Source organism: Solea senegalensis, linkage group LG10 (assembly GCF_019176455.1).
Source record: "Solea senegalensis isolate Sse05_10M linkage group LG10, IFAPA_SoseM_1, whole genome shotgun sequence".
Taxonomy (NCBI): Eukaryota; Metazoa; Chordata; class Actinopteri; order Pleuronectiformes; family Soleidae; genus Solea; species Solea senegalensis.
The window spans coordinates 17,972,949-17,997,958 of NC_058030.1; the positions used below are offsets into that span (position 1 = coordinate 17,972,949).

Sequence of the window (25,010 nt, forward strand, 5' to 3'; positions counted from 1 at the left end):
TCCCACAATCCAAAATCATGCAGGTTAAGTGAACACTCTAAATTAACCATAGGTGTGAATGTGAGAGTGAATGTCCCTGCGATGGACTGGTGACCTGTCCAGGGTGAACCCTGCCTTTCGCCCTATGTCACCTGGGATTGGCTACAGCTCCTTGTGACGCTCATGTGGAGGAAATAGCGGTACAAAATGAATGAAATAAAAACGACTTAGTGCACTAAAGAACATTCATCAAGTTTCTGAGAACAAAAATGTGCAAGCTTTCATAAATAAGTTACATCATGCACGGTACAACACCGATAATATCACGATACAACGATTCAGTGATAATCAATAAATTGCAAGACAATCATATAGCAGTCGACGACCCTCGAACCAGCTGACTCCGAGGGAGCTGTAGTGTCGTTCTCTTCTTCTTTGGTAGGAATGTGTCCTATTCCCTGCATCCAGACTTGCACCGCCTCCCGGTGCTGGAGTGGGATACTACAGGACCCTGACGCGATATTTCGACGTGCACTTTGATTTATTAATTAAATTATCGATTTTTTGCAGGTCTTCTGTAAAAAGTGGTTGATCGTTACAGCAATTTTCATCTTTCATACTGACTTTGAAGATGAGAACTTCCTCTTGGCTTGTAGAAGAGCAGAGCCTTTTATTTTTAATTCATGAGTAGACACCGTCTAATGTAATCCAATCACTCGGCCAACCTGAACAACTCCTGAGGTGTTCTGTCTGATTCAGTCACATGATGACCTTCCATTACTCTACTCTAGTTCAGACGCCCAGATACAGATCAAACATGTTCTCCCGTGCATGAACGTCTCCCGTCACCTCCATCGCACGCTTTGACCATTGTACCATGATACCATGTTGTTGTACTGCGTCTTACAGATGAGACACACGCACTCCTGATAAACAGCTTTTGATGCAGGTGTCCCTGCTGAAAACCATCTGTGAAGCATTGAGACATTTTATCTCCCAGAAACCTGGTGTTCACTGCATGTTTAGGCTTAGTCTGTGCAGTTTTCATTATCAGGCTGCTCTTGCCTCACATGGTGTCTTTAAATACTTTATCGCTCTGACCTGCGCCCACTGCCGAGGCCCTTTGAGCTTCAAGCAACCATTTCAGGCTGCATCAAAAGAGCCTCACTTAATCAACACATGCACTTAACGTGTGGATTTCAGAATCAAAATGGCTGCTTTCAAAATTGAACTGGATGGTTTGATGACTTATTTAGCAAATCCATCCAAAAATGTGAACCTCTACTCGCTCTCTCTTCTCTCACTCTGGAGATAGTGGGAGTTTACACCCTTTACTTCACAATGTGATCACCCTGGTTGTGTTGGCAAAGTTTTCCCTGCTGGGACACAAAGGACTGCTTGAGTGAAAGCTGCTCTTCCAAGCGAGGCTGGGAAGCAGAGCATGTTAGCCGCTCTGTGACAGGACTGTTCCAGATCCCTTCAGCACCTCAGTGTTATTATTCATGGCCCATGCCGTCTCCCTCATCCTACTGCTGTATTTTGTCATGAACTATATGTCAGAGGAAGGCAAAAATATGTATGCAATATTGCATAAACCCACCTTTCCCTTTCCCTCAGTATGAACTTGTGCATGTCTCACTTGAAAGAGAGCTCGCATATTTGTGCAAGAAGTGTTTGCATGTGTTCCGTTTGTGTGTGTGTGTGTGTGTGTGTGTGTGTGTGTGTGTGTGTGTGTGTGTGTGTGTGTGTGTGTATGTGTGTGTGTGTGTGTCTGTGTGTGTGTGTGTATGTGTGTCTGTGTGTGTGTGTAAGTGCCGCTCCAGGGGAAGGAAGGTTTTCATGCTTCATCGAGCCTCTATTTGCCTGTCCTGTAATAACTTGCTCGCTCCATTGCTTGCCACTGTCAGACCCCCCATAACACTCAGTCAGAGCTTAGTGTGGGCGAGTGGAATGGAGGTGGGTTAGAGCTAATGGATGTCTTCAGTGGCTGGAGAACATCCACACAGAGCAGAGACGGGGGACAGATGGGGAAGATAGGACACGCAAGGTTGCGGGGCAGTTGGAATAAAACGCGAGCGATAAATTGATGGAGCAACTATTTCAAATGAGCAAGGTTAAATACTGACTGTAAAATAATAGAGAGCAAGGTTGGGGTTAGGGAAACGGCACAGCTGATAAATGAGGTAAGCACCACCGCAACAAGCATCTCTAATAACAGCGACGTGAGACTGCTTTAATAACCAATAACCATGCAAATTCCTGCTAATGCCTCCACAAAATGTGTATGATTGTGAAAGAAGAAAGGGCAGGACCGACATAAGTAGGCTATGTATAGTTAATGTCTAATATTTATTCATCTTTTCTCCACGTGACTCTCATTCATTATACATGGAGCTGCACTTGGTTAAAATGAGGTGTTAAACTGGACTTGTATTGGTTTATGTACATGTATCTGTATGAATATACACTCACTGGCCATTGGGAGGGAAGTCGGGCAGGGTTTGTCGCCGCCGTAGCACAAAGGAAGTAGACTTCTGGTGAATTGATGGACTATGAATATTACTGCAGTACACACTCGTTGCACTATTCACTACATGTTGCATACTTCAACCGAGGCACACAAGTGGGAGTTTCTGCTCCTTCTCTTTTGGAAAGCCCTTCAGTAGCGCGGCTCTGAAGGCTAGGCGTTTTTTGTTCTTCCTGCCTGCAGGATGAGGAGGAATGGGAGGGTGAGAGGTGGCTCAGGATCACTGAGAGGCTTTCACTTGCCAAGCCCGTCCCACCGAAGCTGACGGGCGCAGTCACCATGGCAACTATCCTTAGGGGCAGAAAGGTGAGTTGGGAAACCAGAGAGTGGACACAAACAATACTCACATGTGCGTGCTACACACACACACACACACACACACACTTAGTACCCAACGTCTGGATGTGATGGAGATGACAGATAACACTGTGGTGATTAAGAGTCTCATACAGGACAGTGAGTGTCTGTGCAGGAAGAAGCAGCCTCCCGTGAGGGACAGGAGATTATAATAAACTGTAGCCTGTGGATAGACAGCAGGCAGGATGACATGCAGGAGTCATGGAGGAGACGTTGACTCATCTGTCAGTGTTGAGAAGGGTGTTGGCTGATGTTCAGAGCGAATCAGGAGGTTCATTAAATGTGGGGAAACTAAGTGAATATATTTAAAAAAATAAAATAATAATAGAAGAATGACTTGTTTTCTTCCGTGTTGAAATATAGTTCTGTCACGAGTTTGCAATAATCTGTTAGAAGTCTGCGAGGGCAGAGTTATGCGAGCACAGTGTTGAATTTAAATGGCTTACTTTTACACTTATCTGCCCCATTTGTCCTGGAGGACAGACGCGAGCTACACAAATATTTTGGGAGAGACAGTGGATGAGTGTATTTCATCTTTAACATCGAGAGTTATAACTAAAGCAGATTTTCTGTCCATTACCTTTGGATTTATCATGTTAATGGTGCCAGACGCACCCTGGCCAAAAAATATGATGACAGAGATTGTTTGATGCCGAGGATGATAAGTTGAGCAGCAAAAGCTGCTGTCACATAGCTTTTTGGAGACTATTTCAGATACAGCACACAAGCCCAATTACTAAAAAGTCTGGCAGGGGTAGCACAGAATGTTGGAAGTGATTACCTCCTGATGGAGCACACAGTCCAGCATTTCCTGAAATATGCAGTCTTAAAACAACTTCGGCTTCTTTTAGTTAGATTCTTGCTACTGCTCTTTAATGAGCCTCGGTTGATGCACGCTGATTTAACTTTATTTTAAAGATCCAGTGTGTAACATTTAGGTGGGTATATTGCCAGAAATTGACAGAATAATTCTTCCTGTGTGCATGAACCATGAACAGATCTTTAACATTAATGATGGAGACAATGTATTCCAACATTAACCATAATCATAGATGAGGCTTTAGTGGAAAAATGTACTGAAAGTATTCTAGTGCTGGACGACATCCAGAAGTACCCGTATTAACTCTGTAAAGACGGATTTGCCCCTTTTGTCTCTCGTCCCTTACATCCAGAGCAGGAGTGTCACATACAGAGCACTCTGGTCTCAAGTGGGCCGGGCGAGTAAAGTAATAGCATAACAAGGCAATCAGAGATGGCAGACTTCACCCCCATCCACGCAACAAGCCTCTGTCGGCCTGAATGTGTATAACAGACTCTGTGGTGCAACGGTAGAGTGTCTGACTCCAGATCAGAAGGTTGCATGCTCAAATCCCATCAGGGTCAAAATTCTTATATATTCTCTGTCAGCCTCTTGCTCATATTGTGTGCGGAAGTGCGAGTAATTGTTGTAAACATTACGTAAAAACTGAAAATGTTGCTTAAATTTACCATGTACACTTATTACATTACAACTTACACATCAAAGTGGCTCTACAAAGGTACAAAACATTTAGTCAAAAAAATTCTAGTACTTCACATATGATTAGAATGTAGTATTCCTGAGACTGAAGTGGAAACTAATAAAATGCCCCCCCAGGGGACAAATTAGGAATGACTGTATGTATAACTACATAATTGTAGCTGATTATCTTCAATACAGTGTTAACTTTCCTGCTCTGCTTCTGGACCGTGGTCAGGGAGGCACAGGGGGGATTTGGCCTCCAAAGCTGGAGCTGTGGCTGCTGCAGGTTAACACCTTTACTTCTACAGATGATGACAGGGATGAACGTGCAGACAGTCACGCTCAGGTGATCTGGAAGAGTTTATTTCTCTCAACAGACTTGGAACACAACACATATTTACCTCACTTCATACTGACACTTCTCTCTCTTCACACACATACACATACACAGCGCTGTATACAGTAACATTTGTTTACACAAATTCATCTTGTGGGCCGGTTCTGGCCCGCTGGCCGTACGTTTGACACCCCTGATCTAGAGCATCTTTAATAGCCACGATTAAAAGCTGTAAAGTTCCTTGTTTGACTCTTTTTCCATTACTAATTGAATCTAGAGGGAAGATGGAAGAAGCCTACGGAGATGTAATATTTAGTTGAATCTATGCACAAAGTTCAGAAAACGTGAAGCTCATATTTCAACAGCATGCCTCCAAAAATGCTAAATTGTAAGCATAATTCCTTTGGTCTGATTCATATATCATTCTGAATCTGCAAAATCTCTGGGCACAAAACGCCTCACTGAGCTCACTCTGTTCACCTCTGATACACCGACCTTCACTCGAACACTCTGATTACCAATTAGTCTCAGTCAATGTTGCACCAGTGCAAAACCTAATTAGAAGCACACTTCAGCCATATGTCAAAGAATAAAAGGGGACCTCAAGTGGCTCCTACTTAATGTTTCTTTTGGCACATTTTTGCATCCATGAGCTCATTAACTCTGCAATGTTTCTCATTGTACTTACATAGTGGAAATGTTGTGTTGCCTGTACAAGTATTGTAAATCCTATTTTGGGACAAAAATTCTACACTTCTTCACTTATTAAGGCACTTTTTTTTTTTTTACTGTATTGCTTGAAATCCTCTTCACACCCCAAATGTAACCAATTAATTAATGAATTTTCACAGAAATAAAAAAAATTCAATCAGCTGTGGAGCAGACAGGCTTGTAAAAACAACATCCAATCATAATGATCGGTCCAAATTAATTAATTGGATCGTGACGCATCAGTCAAACTGCCATTGCCCCGTGCTCTGGAGGTGAAGCGTCTGATGAAAGCACTGCTCCAACTATTTTTCCAGGATCTCCAACCCTACCTTTAAGCATATACTATTTAGCTGTGTGTATTATTTGTGGATTAGTGAAATCCTTTGAGTTGATAATGTGGGAACAACTGGGGAAAACTGTAAATCCCCAATGTCATCGCATTGCTGAAACAAGAAAAACTCTTGTGTGGACAGGTAAATAAATCAAAAAAAAAATTAACTGTTACCAAAAATGCTAAGTAGCAAAAAGTGTTAAGAAGAGAAGAAGAAGAGCCAAGAAATTGCACCGAAATGCTCCTCTCACATTCTGCTGTACAGCTGTCACTACTGTCACAACACAGAACTGTGAGTTAAACTGCAAGCACTTATCCAACTCTCTGACGGGAGCTGGCAATCAAACTGGCGCATGCTTGTTTTAAGGTGTGTGTGTAATTCCAGTGTAGATGTCAGGTTTATTGATCACGCAAGTTACAGTTAAGCCATCAGTCATTCTCAAGCTGCCACTCAGAGTTCCAGCAGCTGCATTTGTCACAAAGTGCACTGGTTGCTGTCAGGGCTACAGGAGGAGATTAAAGCAAGTTAAATGGCTGCTGTGCTGCAGCTTATTGTATCAGCGCTGAAAAATGATGACACACAAAGACGCAGTCTTTCTCTAATCTATTTGTGTGGAGAAAAAAACAAAACAAAAAAACAATTTGTTTTTAGTTTTGTACAGAGAATTGCAAGCAATGGTTTAATCATTTTAACCGGGTGTTTACATCCAATTACTTGTTTGGTGTTCAGAGGAAATGAGTGTGACTGCAACTCAGGTCGTCTCCAGGTTGAAAAAGAGCACTTCATGTTCCCTTCACAAACAAACGAGTGTTATGAGATGAAACACAGATGACAAATGTTGAAATTGAATATTTAAATCATTCCAGCGATTATTATTCTTTTACTCACTGCTACTAAACAGATCTTTTATTGTGTTGTGTTTTTGTTGATGTTTGTCAGAGGACGTCTGGATCCAGTTTTTGGCCTTTTTTGTCCTTTGTCTCTTGTTCCAAAGACAAATAGCCTTTGGGATAAATAAAGTTGAATTGAACTGTAAGTGCTGCAGGAGTCTCAGGGTCAACACCAACCCTCAAGGCATACATACAGGAAATTGTGTTTTCAGCAAGTGAGCTTCCAATTAAACATCATTGATTTGGTTCTCAGAGACCTTACCTACATGGGATGCATTTATGTGTGCAGTTTTTAATCTATAATCAATAACAATATGGAACCACATAAGTGACATATGTGTCAGATACATTACAGCAAAATCTGGTACAGTTTAGTACTGAAGTAAGAATTGCGGCTCAATCCTTATGCAAAACACCTGTGTGCCGATTCCTTTTGTATTTTGACTCTGCTTTATTGCCATTTTCCATTTATAGATAATTTAATATAGATAACTGTCAGTCTTTTTCCCTTTCTAAAACAAAACTTAATTTGACAATAAACCCTCAAGTCATATCTCCAAAACCAATGCAAACGTCATTTATCTAAAGTGAATGTGACAGTGGTACGTCACATGAAGACAGAATTTAAGTGAACTGCTACATTCAGCTGCACTTGCTCATAATAAAATAAATACAATCGGGCCAAGAAGAGAGAACTTTGAGTTTGAGCTTTGACTGCCCACTATTCACTGAGCGAGTGCCAAAATGAAAACAGGACAGAACAAATGTGAGCCTTCAAATGAAACTGAAATGTCTTTTCAAAACTGCATGGACTGCAGAAAACACTGACAAACAAAACCGCTCATACTGTTAAGTAAATTGACAACTGTTCACTGTTTCTGTTCATCAAGCAGGTAGAAATACACAGCACAGAGTACAGAAAACAGAACATCAATGCCACTGTGGTAAAATTAAAAAAAAAAGATCACTATCATGTTACAATCCACCCATCCATCTTCTACCGCTTCATCCTCCACACGGGGGTCACGGGGGGGCGCAGGTGCCAGTCTCTGCTGCCATAGGGTAAAAGGCAGGGTCACACCCTGGACAGATCACCAGTCCATCACAGAGACACATGGAGACAAACAACCATCTATTCGGCATGGTTATTTAGCTTTTCCATTAGCAGTAGTACCTTGTACCTGGTACTTTTTTTAGTACCTGCTCTGAAAAGGTTCCAAGCGAGCTGAGATGACATACGTGAGACTGCCGGCCGGCCACTGATTGGTCAGAGTGCCATGACAGGAAGAGGCATGAGCAAGACATCGAAGACAACAATCAAAACGAAACAATGCCAAAATGTAGATCAGTTAAAAAGACTTAAAAATCCTGAAAATGTGCGTTAATCTCCAACATTTAGCACGGAAATGTCTAAAATCTCACTATTTAACAGAGGAGTCTCGTGCATTTAGCAACAGGACTGCTGAAAGTTCAGTGACTGTGCTCCGGTCATGCAGGAAGTACTGAACGATTCTGTGAACAAATCTTTTTAATGAACTGATTCTAATGATTCAGTTACACTGAAAACAACTGCTTTACTAAGTCACTAGTTTGTGCGCGTCGCGTATAAAACAAAGTCACGACAATGGCTGGGGTCACAACAATCACAATTTCATCCACCGTGCTCAGTAACAGTAGAATCTCACCATGTCTCAACCCAATCAAATTCTGTAATGACTTATTTTTATTAATCAGTTATCTTCAGCTGTCCAAGTCGCAAAACGCATCGCATTTTCACGTTATAACACCAAACATGAAACGTATCCAATCTAATAACAGTAATATGCTGCCAGAGAAATATCACCATTGTTGGGTAGTAAAATATTTTCAAAACTGCCTAAACAAATCATGATTTATTGATTTTTTTTTGAAGATTTTCACCCACGATACAAGTTGGACACGAGGAATACATTCATGCAGTACACTGGTTAATGAATCCATGTGAACTGTATGCACACTTACTGTCTGCATCCATTAGTATGCACTGGGGCTGGGATATGTCATTGACTGCAAAGGGGAGGTAAGACAGGCTGCTCAAGGCTTCTATCTGTTAAAGGTACAGAGAGTTCAGTCCAGCAGTTCCCACACACCCACGCCACAGTTCCACTTCATTCTGACAAGCCATGCTATGATAATTCTCAGCTAAAATAAAAAAACCAGCAAAAATACACACAAGGGATGGTTCAATGCCTCTTTTTTGTACCAATGAGATATAAATCTTTATATACATCTTTATTATCTTTATCTGAATCAACATAACTTACAGGTAACGGGATCAATGCAGCCCGGCAAACGTGTGCATTCCTAACTTACAATTTGTTCACGTGATGTTGCTGGAGCACGTCTGTCTTAACGGCATGTGCTTGCTTAGTGGTGCATTTATGTGATATTTAGGGGTTTTGAATCGTATCAGATCTGTTTGCAACATCCGGTTCAGTGACCAGTATTGGCCCAAAAGAACCTGAATATCATTTTGGCATCATCCATGAAACGCACACACACACTGTGCAACATCCACACACCAAAGACCCGTTGCTGCACATCAAACTTTTTCATCTCCAGGTTAAGAAGCAGAGTGAAAACCCCTCATGCCCGTTTTGCCATCGAAGCCCCTCTCCTTCAACAATAGGACTGGCCAGGCTGGTGGAGGCATAAGGAGCCTCAGTGTCTTTTTATCAGTCAAACAACAGAACAACACAGCCCACTGGTGAAGGTCCATGGCTTGCGCTCATATCTCTTGTATCCAGCTCGTGCAGAATCAATGGGGCTCTGTGTCAGTGATAAGAAGCAGAGCATGATGGTCAGTCATGCTGCTGGTACACATTGACTCTACGTGTGACAGCTAGGCTTGAAGAAGCAAGGAGAGATCGGGGGATCCGCGCCTAAAGGCATACGAGTGTGTGGAGGTCACAGATAAGGCTGGTTTGTTGGAGCAGTTCCTGAGATAAATGTGTCTGAACAAAGTCATGACCTTTCTCGTAGGGGGAAGCCAGGTTTGGAGCCGATCTGTGAAAAAAAAAATACTGGTCCTGCGGTGCTGTGAGCTGAACCCACATTCAGAAGCAGCGCGGAGAGAAATGAAAAGCGAATTGATCAAAATCCCAGCAGGAATCTTAGTTTGCCGCACCAGAAGGTATGATAAGTATGTCACCATCTCTGTGTAGTCCTTTGCATCCACGCTAGCTATTACCGCATCTCAATCTTTCTCTCGTCTTTTTATACACCCTGTGGATTGCACATCAAGTGAAGCGCCGCGACTGGCTTGCTCTTGAAGTCCAAAAAGACTCTATACAGCAATATCTGATGGCTGGTGCAGATGTCTTGTGAACACGCATTGGCATCACTCCTCTTGGCCACTTAAAGTAAAACCACGGCTTCATTATCCAGAAGAAAATAGAACAACAGTCCCGTCGCTGAAGGGAAACGCTACAAATGTAACAACACAGCCAGTTAGGATCAATGTTTCCAAAAATCAATTATGCATGCATTATACAGCTCTCCAGCCATTTCTAAATTAAGATCCACTTCTGATTAAAAACAACAGCAACAACAAAAATGAATTCTGAGGATCAAACTCTGAAATAAATCAGAAAAAAACACAAAATGTCTCGAGGCAGGAAAAAAACCACTGACGATAACACGCTGCGATTAGTATGGTGCTCGTACTAATTATGGATTTTGACTGGATTTTTGAATTCCGTCACTGCTGAAGCCATTTACTAAAATACCAAGCTTATAAATCTGAAAATTATAATGATAATAAATTGAATCTAATCGTTTGGCCTCCATGGGACACTTGATCGCTGTATTGAATATTGTACAGAACATTGAATTTAAGCAAACGGCCTCGAAGGGAAAGTGGGAGAAATTGATTGATTTCCTCTTCTAACCTTGCTGCTACACAGCATACTTGTTCAATATCTGTTTTTCCACTCCGTCCCCTCATTCACCCACTTGCCTTGAGTTATTTGTCAATCTTTATTGACGAACTTCTTTCTAGCGTTTGATCACTAAACACTTTATGAATATTTGTTTTGCTCTCTCTCTCTCTGGTGTCTTTATTTTCAGGCTGTACCCACCGTTTCCCTTTTTCTTTTTCACGTCTTATTCAAAGCAGGAGTTTTATTGTAATGAGTTAGACATCCACAGTAATGGCTGCGCATTAACGTACAGAGTGGCATCATTATCCATATAATTTATCCCCATCAATTCACGCGGTCTCGCAAACACCTTTTTTGCCTGTCCCTTATAATTACAGCTTTTCAAAATATGTGCATTAATTGATGATCCTATCCGTCAGCGCGAGGCTCAGACATGTGTGCACAAAAATCCTGCAACAAAGAAACAGGATCTCTCACCCACCCGACCACAGACGAGGCCGACCACACATGAAGCTGCGGCACACAGTGCAGCCTGAGTTAACTTGGTGCCCGTCTAATTAATAATGCAACTTCCGCCCATGCATCATCTGTAGCCTCGGGGAGTATTATGATACCGCGGAAAAGAGCGATATTGTGCAGCCGAGCTCTTGTAGGTTCTGTGATGATGCACAGCTTGATGTAATTACACACACACACACACACACACACAAAGCAGGAAAGGCTCAAACTAAAAATCATTATTTGTCTCCATACAATAGGAAATTATTTCACTTTGAACCACAAATAAGATTTAAAGGAGCACATTTACAGTGTCTGAGAGGAGGATTACATAAATGACATATTTTGGTGCCATGGTTTAATACATTCTTGGATAAATGGGATATATATGGGATGAAAAAGAAATAGGTTATAGAGAACTGCAGCGTGAAGTTCTGTAGATGTTTCTGTACTCGCGTACAAGGCTTAAATGTTTCCCAGTAGACTGACAGAACTGGTAGAATTTGCTTTGAGAAACTAGGCTCTAACTAGGAAACATCACTCACGAGCCATCCCTCAGGAATACAGCCAGTGGGTCTTAACATCCATGGCTGTTAGACGTAATCTATGAGGAAATCACCTATAGCTCAGCACAGTAAACCATTCAGGGATCTCCAGCCAGGAGTCTGCAAACTTACATTTTCCCCATGACACGACATGGAGTTTATTCCGTGAGATTCCGTAGGAACGCGATTAAGACTTTTAATACTTCTTAAGACCCCGCGGACACCTCGTACTTATTTGGTCTCTATTCTGTTGTTGTTCAGTGATTATCTTGTGGTGAAATGTGCGACTGCAACCCTGTAACCCATCTACTGCCAAACGATCTGACTACTCACCAAACACACAAGTGTTTCAGCTGTTCAATTTTACATGCAAATTTCCCCATTAAGTCATTATGGGAAGTACACGACTGCAGAGACGTGACGATGGGCTCTGTTACACTGACAGTGAAAGTTATCAGTTGTGTTGTTAGTGAATGTGTCACGTCGTAAAAAGTTTGATGAACTGCTCTCTTTTTTGGAATGACATTCATTCTGACTGGAAACAGGTTTTTTATTTATTCACAGGACAATTTCAAAAAAGTCTATGCGCTGCATGTGCACCACTACAGTTGAATTGCTCCTGCAGGCACACTTGTCCCTTCCTCTTATACATAATACATCCACCAAACAAAGCTACTTAAGAGAAAGACCAAGGGTGAAAAAACACCATAAAAAGCTCTTTCATTGTTCACTGTATTGCTCTTGCCTCCCCCCCACCTCCCCCCACTCCTAATCTCCAGCATGGTTTTAACATGCCTCTGGCATGTGGGCGTCCATATGCGAGGGAGTGAGAGACAGCAGAGGCTGCGAGTGTGAGGGAAGAGAGCGGAGGCGAGAGAGAAGCCCGTGATGAGAGGAGACAAGACAAAGGGTCACGAGGAGGTGAAATAGTGCGAAGTAGTGATGAGGAAAAGGTGGAGACTGGAGTCAACTGTCAGAACTGTGAGATGCTGATGGGAGGTTAATGGTACATGAGCAGAGTGAGTCAGACAGAGAAAGGAGTGAGAGGCCAGTGGGGAGAAAAAAGACTGCAGTTGAGAAAGACTGAGCAGAACCCAGTAATTACCATGAATTAGACCACTGTTGCATGCAGAGACCAATCAAGGCTCCCTATTCACTGTTTGAGCTGTGACCTCCAACTAAATATCATTCTCTATAGATCTACTCTCATCTCCACACTCCCTCGCCATCATCATCATACACACACTATTCTTTCCCCTCACATTGTCCACGCGCTTGTCAGCCCTGCTGCGTTTCCTTCCCACCTCCCTTTTTCGAGCTCAACTCCCGTCATCCTAATCCTGATTGCTCACTTTGTTGTTATCCGTTCCCCAGTGCTCCTCTCTGTTCCGCTCGTACCTTTGCTTCCTGCACCTGTCAGTCAGTTTCCTGCCTGCGTATTCCTTTCTGTGGCTGGTGCCCTGGTTACTTATCTTTCCCCACACTCTGATCCCCGCTTCACAGTCCATGGTGGTTTTTCTCTGTTTCTACCAGCAACCGTGACCTCTTCCCCAGCGACCGTTTCCACTGCCTCTGCTTCTTTGTCCTCTCCCTGGACTCCCTGTCTTTTTACACAATGAATCCAGTGAGTTTTTTTTGTTGTTTTTTTTTTATCTTTTTTTCCCCCTGTGTGGCTTTGCCACTCACCCTAATCCCTCATCTCTGTCAGCTTCCGTTACACTCTCTATCACTCTCACCCCTGTGCTTTGCATCCCTTCTCTGCTACATTGTCCTCTCACAATTCTGTCTCTCATACTCTCTGACATGTAATTCCTATTTTCCTTCCTCCGAGGCACTCTTTTTTTTTTCTTCCTTCTTTGTGAATTTGCCTGATGGAAACCCACACGGAACACCAAGCACATGTGTATATGGACACTCAAACCCCGCCCCAAAACACACACACACACATCACATACTGTACGTGCACACACTCTCGCTTTCACCACCATCCAAACACACACACACACACCCACCCACATTCTATACATCTCAATAACTCGACCATCACAATAACTGCAGCGCATCTTTCTCTGTCGAGCAACACCTCCGGCTCCACCATGCCGTGTGTGAATACACACTTAAATAATGCATTTGCAGGAAATAACTCTGGCCCATTAGAGTGAGAGCTGACTGACACCCGATGCATCACTTATGGCCGTATATCAGTTTACACCTAACAGCTGCACACCACTGTGGTCTATAGCGACTTCAGACGTACGTATGATGCATGACGCTGCCCCTGAATAATTAATGCGATACAGTTACTGTCAGATTATTCAGACTAGTTATTCAGAAGGCGTGTGTTTGAGATGGGACCGTTCCTGTCAAATATCGATAAACACAATTAACTTGACTCATGTCAGCGATCCAGATTCAGGCTGATGGGGTTTTTTTTTATGCATTATAAATACTGGACGTAAGTTATGTAAGTTGTCCAAGGGAAGCTGACCGTGTCTCTGTCCATGTCACATAAAGACAACTGAAGCATGGATTTGGCAACATAAACACTTCTTTACAGGATGCTCAGCAAGAGAAAGGAACGTTTCACGATTAAACTGTTCAAGTTCTGTCTCACGCATCATACCAGAACAACAACAAACATCCAGCACGAGCAATGGTGGGTTTCATCAAATATCCAAGTCACGTATCAGAATCTGAAGTGAAAAAGAAAAGTGAATAGGCGCATCTTCAGATTTTGTAGCTTGATCGTGTGGCAGAAGACGGACTGACTGAATAAAAGTAACATACTCATACTTGCTTATGCTGCTTCTCCACTACATAGTCCTGGCTCGCCTGGCCTCACCTTGGCACGGCACGTTTTTTTTTTACCTTGTACCTGTACTTTAATACCTGCTCTGGTGAGGTTCCAAGCGAGCTAAGCCGAAGAATCAAATCGAACAATGCCAAAACTGTAGATCAGTTAAAAAGACTTAAAAATCTATCCACAGAAGTGTCTAAAATCTCAATATTTAACAGTCCTGTGTATTTATCGCGAGCCGTATCACAACCCATGCAACTGTACTTCAGTTCAATGACTGTGTCTGTTCTCCGGTCATGCAGGAAGTACTGAACATTTCTGTGGACAAATCTTTTAAATGAACTGATTCTAATGATTCTGTTACACTGAAAACAACTGCTTCACTCGTCACTAGTTTGTGTGTATGTCGTACCGTAAAACAAAGTCACATAGTTTCATGCAGCAGGGCAGTGGTGGCTCCGCCCACGTTGAGGAGGTACTATATTGTAATGTTAAACCAACTAAACCGTACCGAGACCAACTGAGGTGAGGCGGTACTATGTAGTGGAAAAGTGGCCTTAGTGATGAGTGTATAAGCCTGTGAGGGCAGTGTTATGTTCAGGTGCTTCAGTTCGTCAGGATCAGCACCATTATGGTCAGGTGGTCAGTTGACCAACTAAATATCCTGAAATGACCTTGTACTACAGGCATATTCCAAGATGACAATCCCAGGATTAATCAGGCTCAAATTGTGACCGGAACAAGTGCCCACACACCGTAACTCAGTTGAGAATCTCTGGGATGTGCTAGAAAAGACTTAACACAGCAGTCTAACTCATATATCATATATCATAAATACAAGATCCTGGTGAAATGCAATGCAAGTGTGGATTGAAATAAATGTTGTGACATTGCATGAGCTTATCAAAGTGATGCCCCAGCAATGCAAGTTGCAATCACAGCTTCAGGCGGTCCAGCAAATACTTTTTTTTTTGGCAGTGTATGATGAAATGGAGCACCTCATACCTTTGTTGACTTTTTTTTAATATTTTTATTATATTCATATTTTATTCGTATCGTTTACACTTAAGATTTATTTGCAGACTGTGAGTTTGTAACGTTACTAACTGACTGCTTCCATTTGACGGGAGCATTAGACAGAAAAAACAAGATTATCTGGAGGAAATTAACTTAAACCATCTCTCAAAACTACAGTTTCTAAATTTCACCAATATTCAACAGAGCTACTAAAGAGGATGAGAGCCACTTCAGTCCATCTTTTCACTTTGGTTTCACAGTTTTCTTCATTTTAAAGGTCAGTGCGATGTAAAAATGCAGAAACAGCACTTTTCTCTTCTCTTAGGCCACACTGAGCCAACTGAGATAAAAAAAGTGTCTCCTGTGGATAGACATTTCTAACCGTTACCAAAAAAACAATGGGTGATTAAAATTTCCTTTTAAGTTTATTTTACTGCATGCTGATCCCATTAAAGACTTAATGAGTAATCTTTCGCAAAAATAACCCTCTAAGTACTACTTCAAAACTAGTGAGGAATGTAGCATGGAGATTAACACTCTGTATGTGACATTGTTCTAGAAATACACAGTTTAACCTCATGAGCCGAGACACAGTCAAGAACTGCACACTTTACATTGTGCAGTTCTTTCTGCCGTCAGCCAACCAGTGAGAGGACACTCAGGGGCAACGAGGGGGGGCATATTTTCAAACACAGCGTCCCAGGAGCAGGAAAATGCTGCCGCCGTGGCAACGGGTAACACACTCTCACACAAATGTGACGCCCGTAGAAGCACAAATCAGTGAGCTGATGAACTTGTTTATGTCCTATTCAGGGATTTCCATTTAATGGTGTCACTCGAGCAACATGGCAGTTCAAACTAACGCCACAGAACATGATTCACTGCTTTTAGCTGGGTAATGGAATCAACCATTAACCACAAACATGGACTTCCTATGGACTCAACAAGGCAAAAAGCTACTAAGGTAGAAATGTAGAATGAATGGTTACGAGAAAATAGTGAGTGAAATATCCCTAGTGCACACACACCGACGCACACGTACACACACAAACACAAAAGTACTCAAAGTACAACTCTGACCAGCACCAACAGCAGAGCTATTGTTCCGAGTGAAATTCCTCGGCTAGCCTGTGGGTGCAGGTTGTCACTTGACCACCATCACCATGGTGACTGAATGAGGAGATGTTTGGGAGGGAGAGATTGTTAATTTACTGGAGCCTGAAAGGCAACGGCTGACAGGTCCTGATTCATGGACGGAGATGATTCATGCACGCTATGGTCCCGAGAGTGACCCCCCTCCCCCCGCCCCCCCGTGCAGCTATTGCCAATAGCAACAAGGCCCTCAAACAACAGAGGCTCAGAGGGAACTGGTACTTGGGAGAGAGGGAATAACAATGAATAAAAGATTAAACAAATATGTGCAAGTGAGGTAACAAATAAAGTAGGACGGGTGTACGACAAAGATCTATGGCATTCATTTCCAGAATATAACAGTGTATATAGTGTAGATTCTAAAGGCTACAGCCAGACCTCTAACTTTATGCCTGCTAAACTTATAACTGTGCTCTCAAAAATTATTATTATATCTACTGTTCACTGAAGCCAGCGGCAAAAACACATCTTGCCAACTTTTTGGCCTCGTCCTGCAGACCAGCTGTCAAGAGGCCCTCGACTCTGCTCCACGAACGTGCTTCAGGGCGAAGGAAAAACTAAAACTGTACATTACAGAGTTCCATCCATGGGCGGTGACATTCCCCCCCCCGCCCCCCGTTTGTGCCCGTCTAGTGCGCGCTGGCTCTGCTGAAAAGTGGCACCGTCGCGTTTCTCTCCCACACCTTAGTGCACTGCCATTATGTTCCCGTGCGCCATTTCACGCTCCCTCCCACACCTTACTCCATGTGCCAGTGCGCTGAGTGCTGCCGGTGAAGGGCACGAGTAGATCCACATCTCAGGGCTCCACCACAAACATTGCACAGGGATTAACTTGTCATTTTAATCTGCTGGCCACAGTCAATGGAGGAGGCCGTGGCCGTGTGAGGAGCTATCAGCAAGCTAAAAGGACACTATTGCTACATGCAACCTATGGGATTTTTCATCACCCTGACGTTCTTTGTTCTTTTATATCTCAGACAGGTGGCAGTATATTCACTTCTTGTTTAGTGGTGACTTTAATGGAGAGGCAGGAGTTACTGCTTTGTCAGAGGACACACACACACACACACACATTTAGTTGCCCCGTGAATGGCAGAGCTGTTAAGACTGGTTATTGAATACATGGTGCTTATGCAAATCAGCAGATGCAGAGCTGGTGGATCTATCGAGCAGTTCTTACACAGCCTTAGGAGGATATAACAAATAGAAAGCTGCAGATTACTCACTGTAGGAGGGGGAGCATCCCTGGAGTTAAAAACCAGGGATTTTACATCTTACACACAAAGCTCCATACAGTACACAAGCAAGGGAAGGGTTAAAATTGCATATTGTTTACTGTGTGTGTGAAATAAGAGCGCTTGAGAATACGTGGTGATGCCGGGGCAAAATAAAGCGAGCTTGCATATTACTGTGGTGCTTTATTGAAAAGGAACTTGTTCAAATGAGTCAAATTGCAAAAATCCAGTTCAAAATGATGCATGGGACTGGCCAGTCCAGGTTGAGAGCAAAACTTTTCCTCATTCTGAACAAACAGAACAAACACCTTTATTATACATTTCAACCAGCCACCCTGTCTTACACGTTGTGGTTTTGCACCAGGATGTCAGACTTTCACATGCTTCTTATTCATTTTTAATTCTTTATTTTTCTAGATTCTTTTGACATCAATCCTTTCTGCTGATACATTATACAGTTAGTTTGACTAACCAGCCGTGAATTGTGCAAATATTCTATGTTCTATTTATGTTGTATATACTGTATATTATACTTACTTCTTTCCTCTTCTGAGCTCTGGATATTGACATGAATAAAAAAACAGGTTTCCGGAAAAAATATGGGAAATTGGGCAAACTGGACACTATTGACCATAGGTGTGAGAGTGAATGGTTGTTTCTATATGTGGCCCAGTGATGGACGAGCAGTCTGTCCAGGGTGTGACCCCACCTATCGCCCTATGTCAGCTGAGACTGGCACAGCACCTCATGTGGAGGATAAAGCGGTAGAAGAAATTCTTCTGACAACATTGTCACTGAAAGGTGTATCAAAATAAGGCAAAAGACAGTAGACACTCATGTTCTCCATCATTTTGGACACATTTGTTGAGTAGGATCATTTTCATCTAACCAGTGAAAGACAGGGGTGGTGTTACTGTAGCTACCAGTGTTCTGACAATGTAATCATGGGACAGGCGAATATTAACTGTCAAATCTTGCAGTTCTTTGACAGAACTGTAAGCCAATGATTACACTGATGAGGCTCAAAAAAAAAGAAAAAAACCATGACAAAAGAAACGATTGTGACAGTTCTGTTTTACCCAAAGTTTGCCCTGGGCTTTGCCTGTCGACACAGGAGTGTGGACAAAACAAAACTCAGTATGTATGCTAATGCAGCACACACACTCAAACAGTGCGTTCAACAAAGGCTTTCCCTGGGGTGAGATCGCTTCTATGTAAGAGTGATAAAAGATACAGCCGAGTAGAAAGCTTTTTGTTTGTTTGTTTACAATGCATTGGAATTTAAATTACATCCAGCAAACAATGGGAATGTATTCAAAGATGTGTTGTGAAAGACAACATTTTTGGACCATGGAGGTCTGCGTCATTATTATTGGCCTCTTTAGCCAGAGAAGACAAACAATCTTGATTAGCCCCCTTGCTGAGTGACTGCAGTACATGGCCATAAAACCCAAATCCTTCATGTCATGCTGCGTTTCCATCATGGTATGGTTCGGTTTAGTACAGTACGATACCGTTTGAATGGTAAAGCCCTGGGTCGGACTTACGTGACGACAAGCACGACCACAAAATACGGCATCGAACGCAACATAAATTGAGCATATCCAGCAGCCCTTTTTTTCCCAACTCGGTTTGTGGCTGATTGTCTCAACAAGACATCAAGCTTTGTATGAGCACAGCAAGGGAGTAAGGTTTTTTTCTGTCGCCCGTACCATACATTTTACTCTGGTACCCCAAGGAAAGGGTGCCAATAATGGAACAGTTAGGGTCGGTTACTTTTCCTAATGGAAAATGTAAAAAAGAAGACGTGTACAGTACTGGACTGAACAGAACTGAACCACTCCTCTTGGTGGAAACAGAGCTTTAGTGGATGGGACACTTAAGATATTTTTAACCCTTTGTACCATATTTGACTGGTACAAAGAAGCACAAACCCTTCAATGGCCTCGATGGATTAGCTCCATCTTATTTAGAAGATCTAACATCCACACCCCAGTGAGAGCACTGCGCTCAACCAACCAGTTTCTCTTAGATCCAGGTTGAAACTTAAAAGGGGATCAAGCTTTTTCAGTGGCTGCTCCAGATCTGTGGAACAGTTTACTATTCCATATGCACACTATCCAGACTGTAGAGATACTTAAGTCACTGCTAAAGTCTCATCTCTTCTCGTTGGCTTTAAACTCGAGTGGAGTACAACATCTAAATTTAAAATGTGTCTTTATTGTTTTTATCTTCTCTTGCTACTGCTGTCATTCTCTCATCTGGTGATGACTGTTCAAGTTTTCATATTCCCTTTGGTTATTTGATTCTTCATAGGTCAAATGGGTAGCAGGAAATGAATATACTTCACACAAGTGTGTTTAAGTGTATAATCACTTAAAAATAAAATAGTTTGGTTGCCATAGCCCTAGAAAAAGCCTTGTATATGTACTTTATATGTACTAGACATTGGCCTTGCATTGGGCTGCCACCATGCGCTTTGAAGCGGACATTTACTCTGCAGACAAAGAAGGAGGACGTGCTCTCTGGTGTGTTTGGAAAAAAGAAGGATCATCCGTTTGTTGCAATCTACAATTTTACTAGTTCTTATACGGACTCGATGTTAAACGTGTAACTGGGGTTGGTTCACTTTATTTTGCACATCCATCTTTAACTACAGCTCATTTATGTCTCTAGTCATATAGCATACTTTTAAGATTCATGACATCATTCCTGGACATATGTAGGGCTTGTTTTGTGTCATCATTTATATAAACGTCATATGATGTGGATGAATATTAGCTTCAGATTCTCTCTCTCTAGCCCCATTATTTGCCGTGCTATATTGGAAAGCGTCCTTTCTGAGCACATTTCCAGTCCACACACAAAACAAACGTTTGAAGCTTGTGTCCACAGAAAATACACCATATCTTCCAAAATGCACAAAGCCAGTTGGTAGCTTTTGAAGTCCTCAGTCTCTGTTCTCGTACCTTCACAGCATTTATACATGCCCTCTGTTACCTCAACTTCAGAGCAGCTTCACAGAAGAAGAAAAAAGAAGTGGGTTCACTGAGACGGAAGGAATGCAAGAATCAAGCCCATCGCTCTTCCACAGTCACCACACCATCTGATATTTTTTTGTCTGCTGGTGTTAATTAATGTGTAATGAGATGACAATGGGTTTAAATCATTTACCTTTGATGAATGACTCGAAATGGATTGTGTAGCATGTTTTAAAAGCCGGCGGCTACTTCGCTGCTAATCACTTCTTCTAATGGTTTCTTAAACTTGTCAATGTCATGACCTTCAGTAAGTTTCCTCTGGGAATTACACTTATTTCTGTAATTGAATATGCAGCGAATCACTGGCAGATGTACTGGACTCTAAGTGTTTATATGAGAGGTTCTCAGCGAGGGCTCTGCAGGCATCTAACGCCAAGTTCGCTACGCCCTCCAGCTCCCTTCAACATCGTTTTTTGTTGCAGGGGCAAACATGCACCCTGTCACTCCACTCTTTATGCAGACTGGAAGACGAGGACAGAGCAAAGACCAGAGAGGCTCCTCTTTGCAAAACTATAGCTTTCATGTCATTTCTGTTTCCACATTTACACTTCTTGGCCCCAGGGTTCGACTTGAAATGGATGTTCCTCTCATCTCTGCGGCTTATCACCACCCTTCACGGAATCCAAATCCCCGCCATTCTCTACTAAATCACCTAACTCTCTTTGCTTACCTCCGTCTTCCACCCTATTGCTATTCATTGCTGCACGCAACTCCCTTTCTGGTTCACCATATTATGTTTATGCCATTTCTCTATCTCTGTTCTCTGTTACAGACTCTCGGTCCCACTCCGTCTATATCTCTTTGTGACGACTGCAACTGTGCATTTATAAAAGATTGTTAGTTTGTTGTGTTGCCACTTGTTTGCCACTTTGCCACCTCGCTGCCATTTCAAAAATCAATTACACAACAAATGAAATGATAAACGTTAACGGTTCTGCCAAGCGCTGTTTGTGTCTGACTGTGCCAAATTGCTTAAAATCCCTCTGATGGACAACTCGAACACTGGAGACATCAACAATCCAGAGGGACGGTTTCTGTAGATGTTATTGTCTTGACACCTCAGCCGGTCCACAGTAATAATAATGTATTTGCTGATAAGGTGCATGATTACCCGTCACTTGACCAAGAGGACGCAAATGTGGAGACACTGAGGCAATTAGTCATGCATGGGAAGGAAAAAAGGAGTGAACAGAGGAAGCAGCCGAGGATACAGGAGAGAAAGTGAGGAGGGAAATGCTGTACTCCAGTGGGTTAGAGAGGATATTGTACGTCTTATCTGTCACCTGCAGGTCTCTGCTTATTATAGACTGAGGGAAAGTCACAGCAGAATGCAAGGTGAGTGTATGGGAAGGTGTGTGACTGTGTGTGTGTGTGTGCACAACAGGAAAAAATCGAGGGCAAATGCAAAGTGCATCGATGCCTTCACTTTCTCCAAGGGGCAAACCAAGGAAAGAAAAAAACAAACAAAACTAAACTGAACTCCTCTTTCCGTAGCCTAACACAACAAAGAGCTCAGCACAGAACATTAAGCGCCTCTGCACTTTTTCCCCCAGTAAAATAAGCAAGTTTCTCGGCACAAGAGCGTTCAGGACATTTGTGCTTCATGCATACAAATTCCACTATAAAACCAGTGATGACAGGAAGTCCTTGGGAATATAACAACTCACCTAAACAGACTCGGTGGGCACAAGCGGGTGTACTGCAACAGTTCAGGAATGAGAATGAAAGAAATGCCATTTACCCGGCTGCACGGTTGAAAAATCGTGCATTTTTACGACGAGATAAAGATGTCACTCTATTTGGACGACATTACCTGACACCTGAAAACCTTTAAGAGATGAGGCGGTCTGAGAAGCCTCTCAATCAGCTGCAACGGCATTTAATAAAACCCCTGCGAGGCAGAACACTTTATATTTAAGGGAATGGAAAATCCTGCAATCATTAACTGATCATTTCGTTGGTGTCAGAAGCAGAGGGAAAACAAAAATGGTGCTGAAATGTCTCACTGAGGTAAGTCTATGATGTGACTGCTGCCAAGCACATGTTCTGAGTTTCAATGAATTTTGACAGTTTCTTTGGAAATCTTCTTCCCGGTTATAACTTTACAGAGTGTGGCCTTTGCTTTTGCTTTTTTCCCTTTCATATTCCAAAACTTGGTGTGTTTTTATTTTTTTGTTATTTTTGACAGGCCTCTTCTGTCTCTTCGAGGAGCGTCACAGCAAACATCTCGACACACAAACAAAAGAAAGAGGTGACACTCAGCCACATTTCGTTGCCCGGGGTTTTATGGGGCATCAGGGCTGGACTGCTGGCAGATAACATGTCAGCCTGCTGAAGTGATGACAGGAGCAGACTGTTGGACCATAGTAGCAGCAGCTGCCAGTGAGAAGTGAAGCAGAGGAATTACCATGGTACTCCAGATGTAAGTGGCTCCTGCCATTGAACATTTTTTTTCTGGGATTTTATATCAGGAGACCGACTGTCACTGATCCTTCAGCTGCACTGTTACGCCGCCAACTCGCCACAATGTATCGTATTTTACACCAATGATTCAATGTTGTGTCCTCTAGAGTTATCAGAAGAAAATCTCAGCAAGCTTTTCTTCTTTCCTCATGAAGCACAAAAAAAACACAGACTATTAATAATAAGTTATTAGTAGCTTTATCAGACGCGACATACCGAGTACTTTTCTGTCAATATCTCATTCACATACAAGATAAATACTGCATCTACGAGCCACAACATGTTATCGCATCTGCTTCACAGTTCACTGCCAAAACGTCAATTGAACACATTCCACTTTTGTCACAACAGACGACGGGGGTTACCTCTCGGTCTCATCTTGAAATAATTCACATTTGTGTGACAGCACAAAAGCACTTGTGCTGTAATTAATTGAAAGATAACGGTGGCTATTTCCAGTCTTTTCCCTTGAAAACTTCTCTGACTCGTTCAGCGTAATTGGCCTGTGCAGCAAAGTCTGTCAGAGTGAGTCACACAGTAAGTCAAGGCGTCGGGTTTTTCATGTGCAGTGTTCTTTTACTATTATGATCTCCAAACCTTCCCAGAATACAATGGTAATCTATATTACTTCGTCTTTGTACCATGTCACAATTGTTATCACTACTCCAAGTTATTGTAACTGTGGCCTTTTTTTTTTTTTTGTTCTCAGTCATCAAGGTCATTGCACGCTCATAACTCCCTTTTTTATTTCCAACAAAACAACACATTTTACTAGAGAAAATTCAGCCACCGAAAGACTTTTAACACCGAAACAGCATGTTGTGATGACACAGCACGCCTGTCTATTCCCTCACCAATAACACCAATAAAACGGTTCCAGCAAGACGTGAGTACACAGTGGAACAGCGACTATTAAATGCTGGAAAGTCTCTTTGCGCAAAAGCGAAACAGATTATGAACTCCCTGCGTCATGCACTCAAATCCCCTGCACTTCAGAAATGATCCAGGCTGCGTTGGATACGGAGAGCCCACTAGGAGACGGAGAAGCGCACAGCATGCACCCTCGATGTCTGGCATAATAATTTATTTCGGTGTTTAGGTGTTTTTTTGACTGATTTTCATTTCAGTGCATCCCTAAATTTTACAGATAACAAATAGATATCTGTGGACAGACTTTAATTTACATCACAAATCTGCACATTCTATGGACAAGCTAAAGTGATTATGTCCCGACTTTTTGGTGTATATTATTGACTGGGCTCAGTGGATCACTAGGGAAAAATAGGGCAGATAGCTAAGGTGAAATAATATGATATGGAGACATTGTTTATGTATATAACGTTGTTGTTTTTTTACTGTATTTACCTAAGTATTTCTTGAAAATAAATACATTTGACTGTTCTGGGGGGAAAAAAATATTGCTTTGGTTTTACTACTCCAATATATTGCTTGTTATTATAATTATTGTCACGCTGGTATCAGGACACACACTTAAAATACTCAGCCCTAACATGTAGGGGAATCCTTTGCTGACACCCTTGTGTTTACCTTTACTTCATTTGGAGCCTTCCTAAGCAGGTGTAACCTTCCTTCCTTCCTTCCTTCCTTCATTGCTAACGATAACAATCACTGGGTGGGTCTTAAGTGTGTGATCGATTTTGCAGAATCCCTTCTTAGTTTGCTGTCACAGCTGATGAGTTTCCTTAAA

General features: G+C 42.3%; 1 protein-coding gene across 1 annotated transcript in view; it reads right to left on the reverse strand.

Annotated features, from left to right (window-relative positions):
• The window catches only part of ldlrad3 (low density lipoprotein receptor class A domain containing 3), a 73,939-nt gene that overhangs the window by 12,087 nt on the left and 36,842 nt on the right, over positions 1–25,010 (reverse strand). The window lies entirely within an intron of this gene.